Source organism: Xenopus tropicalis, chromosome 6 (genome assembly GCF_000004195.4).
Source record: "Xenopus tropicalis strain Nigerian chromosome 6, UCB_Xtro_10.0, whole genome shotgun sequence".
Classification (NCBI taxonomy): Eukaryota; Metazoa; Chordata; class Amphibia; order Anura; family Pipidae; genus Xenopus; species Xenopus tropicalis.
Genome location: NC_030682.2, coordinates 50,584,039 through 50,604,442, shown reverse-complemented (window position 1 = coordinate 50,604,442; position 20,404 = coordinate 50,584,039). Strand labels below are relative to the sequence as shown.

Sequence of the window (20,404 nt, the reverse complement as noted above, 5' to 3'; positions counted from 1 at the left end):
AATGATGCAAGCGGGGCTTAGCCCCTGCGTGTTTATTCAAGAATAGCAGCAACGTTTCTGGGGCGTACCCCTTCGTCAGGCATGTCTGACGAAGGGGTACGCCCCCCAAAACGTTGCTGCTATTCTTGAATAAACACGCAGGGGCTAAGCCCCGCTTGCATCATTCTCGTTGTGCCGGTCAATTGTTTTTTATTTTATAAGACTCCATTCCCCTCACTGCAGGCTGTAGGAAATGGTCAGGAAATACAGCAACTAGTTGACACAATAAGTTGGTAGCTGAAATAATAGGCCTACAGAGTGTGCTCGGAGGGACTTGTGAATCTTTGGAATGGTATAAATAAATGGAACTCTAGGACTAGGGCTGCATAAGAATTCATAGCATCCAGTCCAAAGCCATGTGGAGTAAGAGTCTTTGGGAAAGTTACGATAAGTAAGAGAGTCAGTTTATTGACCAAAAAGTTCACTATGCTATAATTGTCTATCCAAAAGCACAGTGGCACCACTGTTTTAGTAAACATGTGAACCTAAAGACATCTTGAATATTGTCAAATGGGTCAGCATGATATTCTATGATACTCAATGATAAATGGCAATAACTCTTCTAGAGAGCTACAGTAAAGGCTGATGGTGTTTGATAATTTTCTGGGGCTTAACAATTCATCGAAGTGTTGGATAACAGCAGTGCTGCAGAGCTCTTACATCCCCTAAAACAGAATGGAGGTTCACTGCATTCTGATTAATTGATAGATCACTGATAAAAGCAGTAAAAGCACTTTTTTCCAACAAATGTGATAAAATGTAAATGTCTGGAAATCCATGAGGGATTGTAATACATTTGCTCCATGTGATTGCTAAGAGACTCCATGACACAAGAATACTGTACACATGCCTCAACACAGTATACAAACTGGTTTGAAATGAAGGTGATCAGGGCAGAGATCCAGATTTTGACACTGAGCCTTCTCAATCCTTTTTATGCCCCTGGGTAGGACAAACAGCAAGGAAGGATTTTGTTCTTGGAGGGTATTCTTGGAAACTAAAATCCACCTAATAAGCAGATGGGATGGGGTCATACAGTTTAAATGCTTCTAGGCTGGAGTAAAAATAAATTATCATTTAAATATGTGCTTAGTTTTATATTAAACAAATATCTTCAGTAAAATCCTGCACACTGAGTAAACCGCTCTATTTGGCTCATTATTCTTGGTATTTACAAGGAATTCCAGTGAATTTTTACCTTATGTTTTTGTGTCTAGAGAAATATCCCACTGTTATCCATTTAGTGCCATCTAGTGGCACATTTATGGAACTAAAGTTTATATAGTGCAGGTGTTCATTTACAGATGATTAATAGATGAGTGCAGCTTGTGTGCTTTTGTAGAGTTTTAGAAATACATGACTTTATCCTTAAAGCACTAAGTTATGTTACTGTATGTAATATCTGTATCCATTAATGTGTCTGCGAGTCTCCTCTCTTGAGAAGAAGGGGAAAACTATAGTAGAATACTTCAAACAGTAGGTTAGGTAGTTTACCAGTCCAGAAACCCTTAATATTATAATTATATAATTTTAGATAACCTAACAATCTAGATACTCTGGGCACTTGTTATGACCCTGTGTGGAACTGTTTGGGACTCAGTATACTTGAAAGGCCAGGGCTTAGGGCAATGGCACACAGGGTCCATTGCCAGTCTGTGGATAAGCGCAGAATGACAATCCGCTCCTTCTCAAGGCTTGGCATTTGTTGGCAGATATGGGCTGTGTGTGCCTGCACCCGTGTGAATTCAGTGCTTCCAAAAATATCTAGTATAATTAAATCTAAAGCAACTGGGCTTGTTACGTAATGATTGAATATGTTTCACTACTCATCCGAGCAGCTTCTTCAGTTCAACTGACTGGTATGGGAAGTCCTCAGCATATATACTTTTCCACTAATCCAATCACAATGGCACTTTGTAACTCTTCAGAGAGGGGACATCTGAAACTCACAGAGGTGTGAATGCTGTGGAGTTACTTTGAAAGGATTGCCAATGTATCATGCAACTCTTCAAAACAGGTGTTACTTGTTAGAGTTGCATGAATAGATTTGTGAAGAGTTCTGAAACTGCCGGGGTACAGATGTTAGAACAGCATTGTATGTAGCAGACAGATGGTGTTGAAGTCCCCCGCCTCTGTTTAGGGATGGTTTCTCCACTTTAACATGAATGGCCTCTTTTACACCTCTTTCAAACTAGCGGTCTTCTTTGTCCAAAATATGGACGTTGCTATTTTCAAAGGAGTGTCCCTTGTCTTTTAGGTGTAGAAATACAGCAGAGTCCTGACCTGTAGTGTTCGCCCTCCTATGCTGAGCCATTCGCTTGGAGAGCAGTTGCTTTGTCTCCCCAATGTAAAGGTCTGTGCACTCCTCGCTACACTGGACTGTGTATACAACATTGTTTTGTTTTTCCTTTCAGAACCCTTCACACATCCATTCATGCAACTCTTACAAGTAACACCTGTTTGAAGAGTTGCATGATACTTTGGTAATCCTTTCAAAGTAACTCCACAGCATTCACACCTCTGTGAGTTTCAGATGTCACCTTTCTGAAGAGTTACAAAGTGCCATTGTGATTGGATTAGTGGAAGAGTATATATGCTGAGGACTTCCCATACCAGTCAGTTGAACTGAAGAAGCTGCTCGGATGAGTAGTGAAATGTCTTCAATGATTACCTTACAAGTTTGCTTTAGATTTAATTATACTAGATATACCATGACCTGGATGAATGAAAATCTTCATAGACATGCTTCCAAAAATGTTTTTAAGTGTAGGGGCGCAATCTGCCCCGTGTGACCCAAACTTAAAGTCTTTTATTACAGAACCCCTTAAGGGCATATTTACATATACAACTTTGCACAATTTTCACCACATTTATTTTACTTTTCACACCTTTTTTGGTGAAACATTTACACACCTATATAAAAAAAGGTGCCCTGTAGTGTTTAGTCTCACTCTCTTTGGAGTCCTTGTGCTGCATATTTTATGGAATTAGTCATGTTTACTTCACTTTTCCTAAAAATTTCAATATTTTATGTTAAAGTTGATAGGGAAATAGCAATATGGGTGGCTAAGCAATTGTTTCTATTACAGTCAGTCTACTGCTAGATATACTGTAAAGATGGAACACTAATCTTACTGACATTTCATACACACATACTATTTTTCATTACTGTAGTCTCTTTTTTAGATTTTTCCCATTTACTGTACCATGTCAATTGTTAATGAGAAAAGCGAGATTGCAAAATACAGCTGCATGCTTCATCTTTGTAACTATGGCAACAGACAACCCCTATGTATAATACGAATTTAAAATATGCATTTAAATTGTTCAGTGGTGCTCTATATTTCCTAAAACTAATGGCAGATAAAGTGTGATAGAAATGGTGTAATCTTTTGATACCTATAATATAGTCTGGCATAGTAATGCAAAAAAAAAAAATCCTAACAATCCTGCAAACACCAAGGGGCACATTTACTATGGGTCGAATCCGAGTCCGAATGGAAAAAATTCGGATTGGACACGAACGTTTACGACTTTTTCGTAATGATCGGTAATTTTGCGTAATTATCGTATAGACGTTCCGAAAGTCACGAAATATTCGGACGCTCGTACCGGCGGAAACAGCCTCCGAAAGTCACGATAAATTCGTATTGACGTTCCGAAAGTCACGAAATATTCGTATCGGACGATCGTACACGGCGGACACAGCCTTCCGAAAGTCACGATAAATTCGTATTGACGTTCCGAAAGTCACGAAATATTCGTATCGGATGATCGTACACGGCGGAAACAGCCTTCCGAAAGTCACGATAAATTCGTATTGACGTTCCGAAAGTCACGAAATATTCGTACAGGAAGTTCTCCAGCGACCATTTTACAAGCATTTGGCGCCAATTTCTCTTGTGAGTTAACAGGAAGTGCTCCAGTGGCCATTTTCTTTCTTCACTGCGTTGTTGGAAAGCAAAGGGAGAGGAGGCATACTTGAGAGCTGCTGAACAAAAAAAAAAAAAAAACCTTTTTTGGCTGCCATGGCCCACAGCAGGGGTAGGGAGGAGGAGGAGGAGTGGGAGGGAATGCTTGGGCTGAGTGAGGAGATAGTTGGGGAGGAGGAGGGTTTGGGTGGGGGGGCCCAGGACTTGCCTGAGTTAGGCCAAGAGGAGGTGGAGGAGGTGGCTGAAACTCAGGCAAGTCCTGAGCCCCATGGGGAGGGAAGTAGATGGGGGGTAAGGGTAAGGGTAAGGGCACAAGACCCTTGGGTGGGGGAGGGAGAGGAGGCCCAAGAGGCCTGGGCTAGTGCAGGGGGGGGGCAGTCAGAGGAAGGGGGGGTGCAGGGGGGGAGAGGGGGGGCAGTTAGTGTGGGGGGGGCAGGGAGAGGGGGGGCAGGTAGAGGGAGGGGGGAGGTAGGTAGGGAGGGGGGGGCAGGTAGAGGGAGAGGGGGGGCAGTTAGTGTGGGGGGTGCAGGGAGAGGGGGGGCAGTTAGTGTGGGGGGGCAGGTAGAGGGAGGGGGGAGGTAGGTAGGGAGGGGGGGGCAGGTAGAGGGAGAGGGGGGGCAGTTAGTGTGGGGGGTGCAGGGAGAGGGGGGGCAGTTAGTGTGGGGGGGGCAGGTAGAGGGAGGGGGGAGGTAGGTAGGGAGGGGGGGGCAGGTAGAGGGAGAGGGGGGCAGTTAGTGTGGGGGGGGCAGGGAGAGGGAGGGGGAGGTAGGTAGGGAGGGGGGGCAGCTAGAGGGCAGGGGGGGGGAGTTTAGTTAGGGCTGGCCAGGGCAGGGGGGTGGGTATGGAGGAGGGCCAGCAACCCCCTGTGGGAAGGAGGAGCCGCCAGGTGGTGGTGGTGGAGGAGGAGGAGGGGGGGCAGCAACCCCCTGTGGGAAGGAGGAGCCGCCAGCCGGTGGTGGTGGTGGAGGAGGAGGAGGAAGAAGAGGAGGAGGCAGGGCCCAGCTCCAAAGGCCCCCGCTTTTCCAGTGAGGAAAATTCGGCGATGGTGGAGGAAGTTTTGAGACAATGGGACTATATTTTTGGTGCGCAATCCTGTCAGCTCACTGCTGCCAGAAGAAGGGACCTGTGGCAGCAGGTAGCGGATCGCGTGAGCGCTGTAAGCGGAGTGCACCGTGACCACAACACGGTGTACAAACGCTTCAGCGACCTGAAGAGATGCATGAAGAAGAGGTTCATGGCCCAGAGAGCACGGGCCCAGAAGGCGGGTGTAGGGCCTGTTCTTTCCAGCCAATTCAAGCCCTACGAACGCCGCCTTCTGGATCGAGCTGGTGTAGAGGTATTCGGAGGGCTGCCTGGCGAATACGTGGACACAGATAGGAGACGTAAGTGTTTTTTTTTTTATTTTAAAGCACTTATTTCACGCTGAAGGCACCTATTTAAAGGGGTGGTTCACCTTGAAGCTAACTTTGATTATGTTATAGAATGGCTAATTCTAAGCAACTTTTCAATTGGTCGTCATTATTATTTTTTTTTTTTTTTAAATGATTTGCACTATTCTTCTAACTCCTTGTAGCTTTCAGGGGGGTCACTGAACCCAGCAAGCAGAAAACTATTGCTTTGTGAAGCTACAAGTCCTCTCCTGTTCATATTGCTGTCTCTCATTCAAACCACTCCCTGGTTGCTAAGGTAATTTGAACCCTAGCAACCAGTTGGCTGCTGAAACTCCAAACTGGAGAACTGTAGAGCAAAAACTGACATTGTTATACAATGGCTAATTCTAAGCAACTTTGCAATTGGTCGTCATTATTCAAAAACTACATTAAATAAATAATGAAGACCAATTGAAAAGTTGCTTAGAATTAGCCATTGTATAACATAATAAAAATTAACTTCAAGGTAAACCACAGCTGCACAGTTAGAAGAAACCAAATAATTCACAAACTACAAAATATAATTTGCTGCCCTCTAACTATGCAGCTTTTAAATGGGGGTCACTGACCCTTTAACATTGCTAGAGTCTGAGCGCAACAGTAATACAGAGCTGTAATATAATTATGTTCAGGGTTGGCAGTTTGTCCTCCAAACTGGGCTACTAATTTAAAGCCCTTGGGGTTTTCCAAAGTACAAAGCCGCTAAGGTACAGTTTTGCTGTATTTTTTGGAGCTTTGCCGGGTTTGTAGTTTGGAAAATAGTCACATTTTTTTCCCCTAGTGTGCCTGGCACGCTGCATGCTGGGTAATGTAGTTTTTAGCTTTCAGCCTGAACCTGTCTGTTCTACCCCCTGCTCTATAGGGTATGTGATTGTACTGTTACTTTCTACTGGGATGTGGGGCAGTTCTACCCCCTGCTCCCTGCTCTATAGGGTATGTGATTGTACCGTTACTTTCTACTGGGATGTGGGGCAGTTCTACCCCCTGCTCTATAGGGTATGTGATTGTACTGTTACTTTCTACTGGGATGTGGGGCAGTTCTACCCCCTGCTCTATAGGGTATGTGATTGTACTGTTACTTTCTACTGGGATGTGGGGCAGTTCTACTCCCTGCTCTATAGGGTATGTGATTGTACTGTTACTTTCTACTGGGATGTGGGGCAGTTCTACTCCCTGCTCTATAGGGTATGTGATTGTACTGTTACTTTCTACTGGGATGTGGGGCAGTGCTACTCCCTGCTCTATAGGGTATGTGACTGTACTGTTACTTTCTACTGGGATGTGGGGCAGTTCTGCAGTTGATCCTTAGGCTATAACTCTGGATATATTGGGGCTGCTGAGAGTTGTAGTTCAACACACCCATATGTATATCATGTCTGGGGTCAATGCAACATTGTGAATCTATTTCTGTAGTGAGTTCCCAGCTGGACTGGGCACAGAGGGCAGGGAATTATCAGCCATCCCAGTAACTGGAAAGGGGGGGGGGGGGGCGCAGGACATTGCTAGTGATTGTACGCTTTAAAAAGACATGTTTCCCGTATATCGACAGATATATCTAGAGATCTATAGATAGATATATATATGTGTGTGTGTGTATATAATGTTTTTTTTTGTTTTTTTTTCATTGTTTATATTGGCCTATTTTTGTGCTACTTTCAAAGTGGCTTTAGCCTAGTCTTTGGCTGGTTTTAGAACTGACTGGTTTTGCCAACAAAAAAAACTGCCAAACCGGACCCCAGTATAACCTGAGTGAGGCTTATTTTCAAGAAACCCTTTATTTCATGTTTACCAAATATTTGTTCATTTGCAGCTTGGGTTCCACATGAAAGTCTTAATAGTACCCCAGTTTCCCCACATGCCCCTCAAATACATTCCATGAACTGCAGCTGTTAGGCCTCATTTTAATGATGACAAGTGATTTATCTGTAGTTTTTGAATGGTTTTTGTCTTGTTTTTGAATCTCTGCTAAATCCAGAATGTTTGTGTGGCTTTGTAGTTTGGGGTCAAAACTTGTTCAGCATTTTTTTTTTTTTGCTTTCTGTGAACTTGTAGCTCAAGCGCAGCGCCAAAGGCCCACAGTCCAGGAGAGGCAACAGACCCGGCAGCAGACGCCGCCAGAGGCAGAGGACCAGCCCCAGGATGTCAGTGGAGCAGATGAACGGGACCCTGGGACGCCAGGTAAATATTATTTGGCTAGTTGGTTCACCAAACTGGCAATTTTGCATTTTCTGCAATGTATTCTTATGTCTATGCACTATTTATATTTTTCAGAACACCAAGCTGGACCTTCCCGCCAGTCCTTGTCCCCGCCACCTGTGTCACCCCCCAGGCGTAAGTAACCTCTCTTGCACTTGCACCCTCTGGTGTTGGCAAAATATTACAAAAAGCTGAGTGCTTAGTGCCAGGGCTAGCAGTGGCAGCTTTGAGGGCTTCATAGACATAGCTAAATAAGTGAAGAGTTGCATTAACAGAGGTGGTAATGGGGTGTTATGGTTCTAACAAGGCCAGGGCCTTGGCTTGTGTTGCCCCCAGTTTGTGATTCTTAAAGGCGTCTATAACCCCTATATTGTTTCCCCCACTGAAGGTGTGGGTCAATAGAGCTAATAGAGCCCACACTGTGGTTGTGTCCCAAAAAAAATTTAAACCCAAAAATCCCCCCGCCAACACTGGCCTACCCTCCTGGTGCGGGTGGCCTTGCAGCTGGAGAAATAACTTCTTATGTTTCTGTTTATAGTATGTCTAGAAAATCGGCACTGTTTAAATGATTCCCTTTTAAATGTAATTATTAATAAAAGGTAATAATTTCATTATTAATAAAAGGTAATTTTTACTGGTGGGGTCAGTGACCCCCATTTAAAAACTGCAAAAGTATGTTAAAGGTGAGTCGCCCCTTTTACAGACATGCCAGTCTGACTTCTCTAACTCAGCATGGGGGGGGCAGCTGTGGGTATTCACATGACATAGTAGATAGTAAGGCACGCCCACTCTTCTCAATCCTGAATGCAGTTTGAAAAGAATATTTGATAACCATGCTTTTTTGGAGTACATGTAGGATAATGCTTTCTAATTATTGCGGCTATTGCAGTAGCCGTTGGTTTGGATTCACATATATTTCAACAATATAGGTGACTTTTTAATCATGAATTGACAATTGGACCCCTTTAAGGGGCAGATGTTTAAAAATGTGAGGCTACAACTTCATACATAAAAACTCAGTGATGTTCTATTCATTCCTATGGTCATTTTCTAAGCATAAGGGTGAGTTATTGCTAACTAAACTTTTTTTTTTTTTTTTTTCTTTTTTTTTTCAATCTGTTTAGAATGAACAGAATGTGGGTGTTTTTTTCTGTAAAAAAAATGTCAAATTTTTATCAATCTGCACCATGTTATTGAAAATGCTCTTCTCTGAATAAACGTTTTTTTAAATTCAAATACATGATTTACTTATTTGTTTATACTCTTATCCTAGATGCTGCTGCGAATGTTGCTGCTGCCGGGGGGAGTGGCCAGGACCGAGGACAAGGACTGGAACATCCATCTGCGGAAGGTTCAGTGAGGAATCCACGGGCGTCCCAGGTCGTGGTAGCCGCTCTCAGGCCTGCTCTTGGCAACCAGCGCAGCCACTTTCTCTCTCAAAGGCGGCTGTTGGCTCGTATGATTGGCGAGCAGGCCGCCTTGAGGGTAGAAGTGGCTGGGGTGAGGGCCGAGCTACAGGCCCTCCGCCAAGAGCAGGCAGCTCAGCGCCAGGAGCTGGCAGCTCAGCACCGGGAGCGGCTATCCAGCGAAGAAAGGTTCCGGAATGCTCTGCTGGCAGTTCTGGGGCAGGTACTGCATGCGCCTGCCTCTGCCTCTGCCGGGTCTGCTGAAGGGTCACTGCCTGGGCCCTCTTTTGCACCTCAACCACCGCCTCCAAGTCCTCAGCCTAGGGCAAGGGGGCGTGGGAGAGGCCGCAGAAGAGGGTCTGACCCTGACTGTGGGCCTAGCAAAAGGCGCAAGTAGGTCTCCTATCTGAGTCCCTACTTTCGCCTTGCAGCCTTTTTGAGCCAGACCTCTACACCAACTTGCTCTCTGGCCATGAACTTTTTTATGCATCTCTTCAGGACTCACACGATCCGCTACATGAGCTGACAGGACTAAGCACCAAACAAGTAGTCCCATTGTTCTCAATATTCCTTCACCAAAGCCGAATTTTCCTCACTGAGGGGCACCATAAAAATATCTGGTGGTGCCCTCCCCAATACCATCTGGGAAGCACTTATAACATCAAAGTGCATTTTCTCTAACATCTATGTTTGCCCATTGAGAGTTTGTGCCACGATAACATCTTGTGGCACCCTCCTTAATACCATCTGGGAAGCACTTGGAACATCAAAGTGCATTTGCTCTAACATGAATATTGGGCATTTCCCCAAATACAATGTGGCCATGCCTGTGAATTGGCCTACTTAAACACACACTAATGCAATTCTAACATCCTTAAAAAAAAAAAAAAAAAAGACATTTGTGTTGTACCGACATACCAAAGAAACGTGCCTCCTTCTCCTATGTTGTATGACTGACTAAAAAGGGGTATCTCTTTAAAGTCTTCATTCTCTGCTGTGCAGTCTAATGTGCAAAAGAAACAACTATATGCTTTTCAGGTTGTGTATGTTGTTACTATGCAGTTTATTGAAAGTATGGTTTATATGCAGTCTCCTGCCGGTATATTGTTTACGGAAGGCAGCTTTCCAAGTCCTCCTTTCCCTTTGCTTTCCAAAATGCAAGTCACTAATGCCTACAAGGGTAATTGAATGTTGTACTACTATGCACTAATGCTGCGTGGCTGTCAAAAGCCAATGTCAAGAGAGCAGCCTGGTAAATGTTCTCCTCCTCCTCCGTAATATATTGTTTATAGAGGGCAGCTTTCCAAGTCCTCCTCTCCCTTTGCTTTCCAAAATGCAAATCACTAATGCCTACAAGGGTAATTGAATGTTGTACTACTATGCACTAATGCTGCGTGGCTGTCAAAAGCCAATGTCAAGAGAGCAGCCTGGTAAATGTTCTCCTCCTCCTCCTCCTCCTCCTCCGTAATATATTGTTTATAGAGGGCAGCTTTCCAAGTCCTCCTCTCCCTTTGCTTTCCAAAATGCAAATCACTAATGCCTACAAGGGTAATTGAATGTTGTACTACTATGCACTAATGCTGCGTGGCTGTCAAAAGCCAATGTCAAGAGAGCAGCCTGGTAAATGTTCTCCTCCTCCTCCTCCTCCTCCGTAATATATTGTTTATAGAGGGCAGCTTTCCAAGTCCTCCTCTCCCTTTGCTTTCCAAAATGCAAGTCACTAATGCCTACAAGGGTAATTGAATGTTGTACTACTATGCACTAATGCTGCGTGGCTGTCAAAAGCCAATGTCAAGAGAGCAGCCTGGTAAATGTTCTCCTCCTCCTCCTCCGTAATATATTGTTTATAGAGGGCAGCTTTCCAAGTCCTCCTCTCCCTTTGCTTTCCAAAATGCAAGTCACTAATGCCTACAAGGGTAATTGAATGTTGTACTACTATGCACTAATGCTGCGTGGCTGTCAAAAGCCAATGTCAAGAGAGCAGCCTGGTAAATGTTCTCCTCCTCCTTCTCCGTAATATATTGTTTATAGAGGGCAGCTTTCCAAGTCCTCCTCTCCCTTTGCTTTCCAAAATGCAAGTCACTAATGCCTACAAGGGTAATTGAATGTTGTACTACTATGCACTAATGCTGCGTGGCTGTCAAAAGCCAATGTCAAGAGAGCAGCCTGGTAAATGTTCTCCTCCTCCTCCTCCTCCTCCGTAATATATTGTTTATAGAGGGCAGCTTTCCAAAATGCAAGTCACTAATGCCTACAAGGGTAATTGAATGTTGTACTACTATGCAAGGGCCTAAGACAAGAGGCCAGCACTTACCTCATGTATCTGACTGCTTTTCCAAAGAAACAGATATGTTTACAAGTGATAAATGTTAAATATTGTTTATCATGTCTTTTATTTTTGTTAATGTTTCTTATTGCCTGGCTGTAGGGGCGCAACAAGTGTAATGCAATAAGTGCTTTGCACTTTTTTTTAGCCTTTGTCCTTTACGGGTCAAGCATTGCTGGGTTTCTAATGCCCCCCAGGCCTACAGTAACTTTATATTTCTTGTGGAAATGTTCACATGTTTTGTTTTTAAAAAAAAAAAAAACATCTATACACTTTGTTGGATGTTTGTAAAGTATTGATTTCATATTTATTATGACTGTCATTAAAGAGACATTCAAAATGGCTTTTCTTTACTTTATTTTGCATCATCATTTTCTAGATCAATTTAGTTGTAAAAGGCAGGAAGGTGTAAAGGTGAAGTTATTGCTCCAGTCAGTAAGGGGCCATTGATTGGAGGGAACACAGGCAATGGGATTTCACACAGCTAGCCAAGAGTCGCATCCTTCTGAGTCTCAGCAGCAAACAGCAGTCTCAGCAGCGTGCAGTCTTCTCCCACTGTGAGCAAGTGAGGGAAATTTCCTAAAATAACAATGATTCAGTTAAGCCAAAAAAATTGCTTTTTTGAACCTTGAACACCATTTAATTTCTGTTTAAACAGTCCCTTACTCAGTATTTGTGGGTCCCTTTACAAGAGCGCTTAATCCAAGCATAAGAGGTGGTCAACTTGATAGGGATTAGGGCAGCATCTGGGGCAGTCCCATGGATCCTGGCAGGATGTCTAGTTGGTCTTATCATTCAGAATGCATTTTGTGTTTTGTTTTTTTTTGGCCTGAAAGTGAACATATTATTCTGTAACAAGCAGTAATATTGTTTCTTAAAGCAGAGTAAGTGGTAGTCACCTGAAAGTGGCACTTAGCAGCAAAGGGCACAATGCCTGGTACTTCTCCATAGCAGGTCCGTCTCCCAGATGGTTGGTAACAGCAGTGACAGGTCCAAGCAACAGAAATGAGGTTTTAGCATTTCACGAGCAACATTCAAAAGCACCAAAGGATTCCAGTAGGGGTAGGCACACAACACAGTAGATCCCACAAACCTGAAAGTAGAATTACTTAGTAATGCTAATAATTTAAGGACAAGTGAACCCCAAACTTCATTTAGCCCTAATGGAAAACACAATTAAATTGACTGGGGTTGACTTGTCCTTTAAATGGTTGACTATTTTAACATGACTGATTTTTGTTTGTAAGCGTGTTTACTTACACCAGAAGGTGTCCCGGGAAGGCCTATACTGCTAGGGGCACACCAGCACATCACAATCAGCGGGCTCTTTATAATTAAGAAAGGAAAAGATATGATTACATTTAAAGAGACATTGCACTGAAAATGTGAACAAACTCATCATAAGCATGATAATGGCCATTCATTGTGTGTGCTCTACCTCAACACTGTAATAAGATCCCTCTATATCAGTGATCCCCAACCAGTGGTTCGTGAACAACATGTTGCTCCCCAACCCCTTGAATGTTGCTCCCAGGGGCCTCAAAGTAGGTGCCCATTTTTGAATTTCTGGCTTGGAGGCAAGTTTTGGTTGAATAAAACCCAGTGTAAAGCCAAACAGAGCCTTCTGTAGGCTGCCAGTCCACATAGAGGCTACCAAATAGCCAATTATAGCTTCCATGCTTGTGTTGCTCCCCAATACTTTTTCCATTTGAATGTGGCTCACAGGTATAAAAGGTTGGGGACCCCTGCTCTATATCAAGGCCTAACACCAATCAATCACAGTTGTTTCTGCACTGGCCAAAGTCACTTATGTTCATAATTTACTACAAAAACAAACCAGTAACTAAACATACACATTTTTGTTGTCATCATTCATTTTCTTCTGGTTAACACAGTTGCAAGGGCAAGTTAAACACATTTAATGAGGTATATTATCAAGTGAATGATATGCTCAGCTTACAACTAAAGTGTGAGGCAATCAGCTGATCACGCACGCTTCTCCCCTGTGGTTGGTTATCCATGCGCCTGCCAACATACCCCTCAATCTCAGGTTCCAGAGCATAATTGATGTGTGCGCGTAGGCCATGATCCATTGCAACATTGTGCAACATGGCGCAGACAACAATGATCCCTGAAACCTTAATGGGGGAATAAAGAAGAGCTCCACCAGTGACTGAGAGGCATCGGAAGCGCGACATGAGCACCCCAAACAGGTGCTCAATCACATTGCGCGTCTTCCGATGGGCACAGTTGTACCTACGTTGGGCAGGTGTGCGGGGAAAACGAACAGGGGTCATCAGCCAAGACAGAACCCCATATCCTGCGTCTCCTAGAACAAAGGAAAAAATATGAGTGGAAGCACATCCACCCCTTGATTGAAAAGTTACATACACATGCATGTGATAGATTCCAAGACTGCCTCCCATTTAGCAAATCCCAGCTATTACACATGCTCAGGTGTGAGGAGTTAATTAGTCCATCAGAAACACACAAGTTCAAAGAAATGCTTTCTAAAACTACCATTCCCAAGATGCTTAGTAAAACAAGGGCAAGTAAAGTGGTGTTAATTTGGAGATACATTTTGGAACTATCAAGAACTGACATGATTACATAGTGAAATTCTACTGCACATTATATTAGGCCAATTGTATGCACAGAGGACTAATGGGTGTGTGTCGGCATGACCAATTAATTAATAGTTGTGAAAGTTGAGGTAAAAAAATGGTAAAAAAGTACTTACCCACCAGCCAGCCCTGCGGCTGTGCAATCAATGGCTCCCAGGCAATTTGGAAAATGGCCAATGAGGTAAAAGTCTTGCTTTACCCTTGTCCACTCTGCCTCAGTTGAGGGAAAGGAAATGAGCCTTTGCGAGTGCGGTAGAAGTGCCCTCAGCACTTGCCTCAGTATCCTGCTGAAGGTGGGCTGGCTCATACCGACAAGGCGTGCGGAGACCTGCTGGAAACTGCCACTGCCCAGGAAATGCAAAACTGCAAGCAGTTTGCTTATCCCAGGCAGGGCCTGAGACCATGCCGTCACAGGATCTAGCTCCTGCCTAACCAAATCAAATACCTGCAAAATGGTGGCACGGCTCAGGCGGTACATCCGCCTGAAGGGAAGGGACACCTCTCCAAAATCGACAAGGCTGTCTGATCCTAGCAAGTGGCAAATGAACTGGGGGCTCCTGCTGATCAGCCCCTGCCCCCTCTAAAACCTCTAAAGCTGCCAGCAGTGCTGGAGCAATAACATCATGTTCCATGTTTAGGCAAACTGAAGTGAGTTCTAGGGGTTTTATACCTTTGGCAGCCTTTAACGAGCAAGCTGTGCAGTCTTTAACTCTTTCCTGTTTGTTTATCTGAAAAGGTTAGGGCAGCCTGTAAATGACTATATTTTGCTCTAAACACAAATCACACACAAACTACTCAACTTGAAACTTGAAACTACTCAATTTGAAAGCCATGTATGATTGAAAATCCCTATTTGTATGTATGTATAACTTTATTTATAAAGCGCCACAAGGGTACGCAGCGCTGTACAATCTTACAGAAAACAAAATTACACACAGGGAGGACAAGTGATATAATAAATAAATACAATAAATATATATATAAATAAGTGCCATGTGGTATGAGACACAGTTGCTTTAATTTCCCCTTGAAAGCCATGTATGATTGAAAATCCCTATTTGGTTTAATTTCCCCTTGAAAGTAGTAAAAGGACAGGCTGACAATGGTTATTCACTTTTTGGATTATTTTCGCCTTTAACACGAAAATTTCGGCTATTGAAGGCTTTGGTTACGATTTTTTCGGGTTACAGTCGGATGTAAAATCCGACTGTAGCCCGAAAAAATCGTAACCCAAAAGCGTTTATGAATTCCGTATTTTCGCATGTTTGCGAATTTATCGTGAAATGTTTCCGAAAAAGTCGTAAAAAATACGAAAAAGTCGTAATAAATACGAAAAATTCGTAACAAATACGAAAAAGTCGTAACGAATACGAAAAAGTCGTAAAATACGAAAAAGTCGTAACGGCTCCGGAAAACGATACGAAAGCGCCGAAAAAATCGCAAAATTACCGATGATTACGAAAAATACGGATTCGGACGCAATCCGACCATTCGAGCCATAGTAAATGTGCCCCTAATCATTCTAAAATGTTATGTCATAGTCCTTGGAAAATAAATATAATATATTACCATTCATTTCCAGGGATGAATCAAAATAGGTAATAAAAAAAAGTAAACACTTTATAAAACAAACAGTTCTTTGCAGATGTGGTTCATTGATTGATTGACAACCTATCATATATTGTTCATTTATATTCTCACTTGCTTTCATTAGTGAAGCATGTGTTTCTCTCTTACCTTTACTTATATATATATATATATATATATATATAGCTCCTAAAGCAATTTGTATAAGGGCTAGGCACTTTTACAAACACTGCGCCAGTACAGTAAGCTCATTTTTTATTTTATCATCTAACTTGCAGCCGACTTATAAAAAATAATTGGTTGCTCAATGCAAATCAATATTTTGGCTTATTTTGTGACGACATGGTTAACTCTTGGGCCACTGCAGATGAATCATGGGTAACTGCTTTATGAGACCTTGCCTGAGAAAACAGGTAACCTGTGGTTAGTGTTAGGGCAAGCACTACATCCTAAAATTCCTTGTTTCTTTCTTATTCTTTCTTATTTCCCCACATTTAGCTTATAGCAGTTTACCCTAATCCAAACTCCACCGATCCATGGTAGTTTATGACAGGGATGGCTTGGGCTGCCATCATAAACTTTGGGGCCCCCATAAACACAAGCACGCAGTACCTACATTTTGGCCACGTCCCTTTTCTGTGCAATATAAAGAGCTGATGTAACGCAATACTTTTCATAAGCAGTATAGTTCCATTAATTAATGCAGTAATTAAAAGTCACACAGTTTTTGCCCTAACGTTAAACCCTGCACTCCTTCCTTCCCCCTGCTGTGTGCTGTCATTGCTTGATATTACATTCATTTTCCATAAGTTACGTAAACTGCGTAAGTTTAGGGGTCCAATGATCTTGCTGTGAGGCCCAATAACTATTCAGTAGTAGTTCATAAAAGCAGTAAAAATAATAATGTGCTAATAAGTGAGTCTTTTAATTTGGAGGTCAGTGAAGTTTATATGTAAGTTATGTAAATTGCGTAAGCATAGGGGCCCAATAACCAGTCCTTCTACTGCTGAAAAGTTCATGTAGGAGACACTCATATAATTCAGTAAATAGATCCCAATATAAGTAGCTGATGTTACTCTATAAAAAGCAGTTCAAATAAATATAAAGCGCCGGATTCCTTAACCGGGTGCCCCGAGGTCGCCCCCCCCTGCTTTGCACATGTGCATTTGTGAGAAACTTGCCTTACATGTGCAGCAGGTTAACATGGGTGACGTAACACGCTGTGACTTACCTCTCATAGAGAGTTAAATGGAAATCCGTGGTGGAGACTGGGGGCATTTTTTGTTAATTAAAAAAAAAAGGAAAATACATGCACCCATTATATGGAAATTCTGCTTTTCTAGTTCAGAAAATGCTATTTTGCTTCCTGAGCCAGTGATGGTCCCTCCCTAGACCTGCTCTGCTGCGAAAGAGGTAAGTGTGGGGTGGGTAATGGTGGGTGGCATCGGGGGTCAATTAAAGTTACATAGCATGAAAACAAGAATGTTTCTAAATATATAATCAGTTAGAATTTCTGTATCATTTCTCAAATAATCACAATAATCTTCACTTATCTGTCTATGAAACTAAGGGATAGTATTTTTTACAGTACAGTAGTATTTTTTGACTGCCAAGGCAATAAAATGTTATAAACATATATCATGTTTTCAAATCTGGATATCTTAAGTAAAAATCCTCAGGATTGTGTCATAATGCAACACAGTCACTGATAATTAAACAGGAAGGGTTTGATGGAACCCTGAGTGTCACACCTAAAGGCTTTATAAAACCTTCAAATGCTTCTTGGTACAATCTATGATTTTTAGGGGCATCTATGATTTTTAAGGGGTGAGAGACTTTAGACTTAGAAAAACAGAGCTCTAAAAACCCTACACAGAGTTGTGAAATGTCCCGGTGGCAAAATGGTGAGCTCTGCTTGCACCCTGTGATAAATATACCCCAAACATTCCAGTGAACTTAGCTGCTTGTGTTGAAAGTAATATCCTGTTTTGCCTTAACCTTGACTTCCCAGGGAGGAACTGATATTGATTTATAAATAATAACATTAATGTTTTTCTTTTTCTTGCACTTTTAGCACTGATCCGGATGCCTGAAGACTCAGATCAGCAGTCTAGTTAACTGCATGCACATGAAGTTAAGCAGTACACATTGACAGTAAGAAAACTGAAATGTTTGGGAAGAACCCAACAATGGTGGGGCAGCAAGGGGGGGAGGCTGCAAACATTGTGTAAATACATTTTAAAACTTTTCTGTCTCTTGTGGCCTTCCTTTTACCTATAAAATAGATTCACATAAATTAGTTCTGGACATCTAGCTTAGAACCATGGAGACAAATCAGTCAGCCGTACATAAGACTGAACCATATATACATGCCACTACCAATCAGGGCAGCTAACTCAATTAATTCTCAGTATTTTAATGTTTCTTCGTAAATATCCAAAAACCCAAAATAGACACCATGGTTCAGTCATGGCTCATGCTTCTGCCTATTTACAGCTGCCTTTCACGTCAGGAGGAGCCTTTGCCACTCAGATGCCGCCAAGACTGAAAGTGAGAGAACCAAGGCGAGGAGTAGCTGTAGTCATGGAACAGGCCAGGTACAAAACCAGACAGCACAGTACAGGATCAGGAACCATGAGCGTAGTCAGTTGGCAGTTCTAGAGTTGGTACTCTCTGTAAAGATTCCCTTCTAAATCAAGATTCTGATGATTTTTTTCTTCTCTTGCAGATGTGAAAAGAGTGCTCAGTTTAAAAATTATCCAAGATCTGAAGCTAGCTATGAAAATGCAGTGGACAGGCTGATTTAGGCACCAAGACTTTTCATAAAGCACATGACTGTCAATGCCAATGAACATGTTTATATTCTTGAATGTGGCAGCTCTCTTAAATGGTTGTATGAAAGCATAAAATGGGCCAGGAAAGTATGACTTTTTTCATTAAGTATAAAGGGAAACTATAACTTATTATTAGTAAGGGTTATCTTCTTACACTAATTTTCTCTTAAACAGAATCTTAAATCTGCATATATGCATATGAGGTGTTTTTCCTTTCATTGAAGCATTCACTGTTGTCTGCAACAGAAGTACGTGTTATATGTCAGAACCTTTGTAATAAAAGTGGAAAATACATGTTACCTCCAACTAACTAAGATGAAAACCCCTTCTAAGCAGGGATAGTTTTCCTAATAGATTTATCTTTCTGAAACATCTTTGGCTGTTAAAATAATCTACAGTAAATAAGACAAAATTTAAAGTGTATATGTTTAATTTGTTTTATTATTTCTCCATGTTATTGTACTTAAATAATGTGTATATGTAAAAACAACTATAAAATGACTGTACACAAAATAAAATACAGTATATTGTATAAGGAAAACAGGTTGTCTCCTGCGTTAGAATTGCTTTAGACCTATATTTGCTTTTCAGTGTTAATATTTCCCCCTATTTGTTTCATCTTTCAGTTTCCTTATGGAACGCCCTGCATATTGGATATGACATCTGTTACACTCATACACTACAAAAGATGTGTTACAAGTAAAAATTATTTTATTTTCGGGACCCGCATTGGTGGATGAGAACATATGGGACATCACAACACCAGCTGCAGCTATTAAAACGGTGACATGGCAATTTTCCCTGTTGGCAACTAATCACCTATAAGGACAGGATACATTTATCTATCTTTTATACCCTCCAAATGCTGTGTTTTGTTTGTTTGTTTTTACGATATAGGGTATTTTTACCCAAGTGGTGTATAAACAAAATGTACATTATGTTTTTGTTGCACATAGTTAATTACTATGCTGAGATACTTACAACCTAGTCTTTAGTTGGTTTGGTTGGTAATGTCCAGGGTTAGACTGGGGAGTGCAGGGCCCACCTGGGCTGCTGCCCCCGGGGGCCCCCTCAGTTGCCCATGGCAAACCCACCCAACTCACCCCTGAGCATGCGTGCATGCTCTATTCTTACCTTCAGCGCATCGAAGGGAGATCTGTGGCCGGGGGAGTGCCCACCAGGTTTTTTCCCAGGGCCCCACCAGCCCAGTGTGACCTGATGGGAGTGGTATTTCATCTTTACTCTCTGTAAAGAATCTTTTTCTGGATCAAGATGGAATATTCTGATGATTTTCTTTCTCCTTTTGTAGATGTGAAGAAGAGAGCATTCAGTATAAAGATTATCCAGCATGTAAAGCTAGGCTGTCAACACCAATGGGCATATTTATCAAAATGTGAGTTTAGAGCACAATACAAATTTATTCCTATGGGATTTTTAGATGCATATTTTTCAAATAGTGAGATCTAACTTTCACCCATTGATAAAAACACTTTTAAAAATCCCATAGAAATGAACAGAACGCGGGTGAGTTTTTTTTGCATTAAGCTCTAAACTCACATTTTGATAAATCTGCCCCCCAGACTGAACATAAAGCAAGATGCTAACAAACAAATTTATATTCTTCACTATATCATCTCTCTCAGATGATTTCATGAAAACATGACATGGGCTAGGGAAGTATGGTAAACTATAACTTTTTGGTAAAGTTTATCTTCTTCTGCTAAAATCTAATAGTATAGACACAAAACGCAAGATTTTTCATATTTGCATATGAGCTATTTTTCCTTTCATTGAAGCATTTACCATTGTCTGCAACAGAAGTAGGTGCTATTTGTCAGAACCATTATAATATAAATTGAAAGTACATGTTAGCTCTAATTTACTGTCTGATTAAGATAAAATCCCTTCTCATCAGGGATAGATTTATCTTTCAGAGACAACTTTAGCTGCTAAAATATTTTACAGTAAGTTACAAAAATGTTAAATAAAGTGTATATGTTTAATTTGTTTTATTAACCCTTTAAGTGCCA

General features: G+C 41.9%; 1 long non-coding RNA gene across 1 annotated transcript; it reads left to right on the top strand.

The window, feature by feature from the left end:
• Positions 1–16,617: 16,617 nt before the first annotated feature.
• On the top strand, positions 16,618–19,277 carry LOC116411540. Its single transcript, XR_004223180.1, has 4 exons — positions 16,618–16,953; positions 17,615–17,694; positions 18,037–18,137; positions 18,269–19,277. It is a non-coding gene; the product is annotated as an uncharacterized LOC116411540 (long non-coding RNA).
• Positions 19,278–20,404: the final 1,127 nt, after the last annotated feature.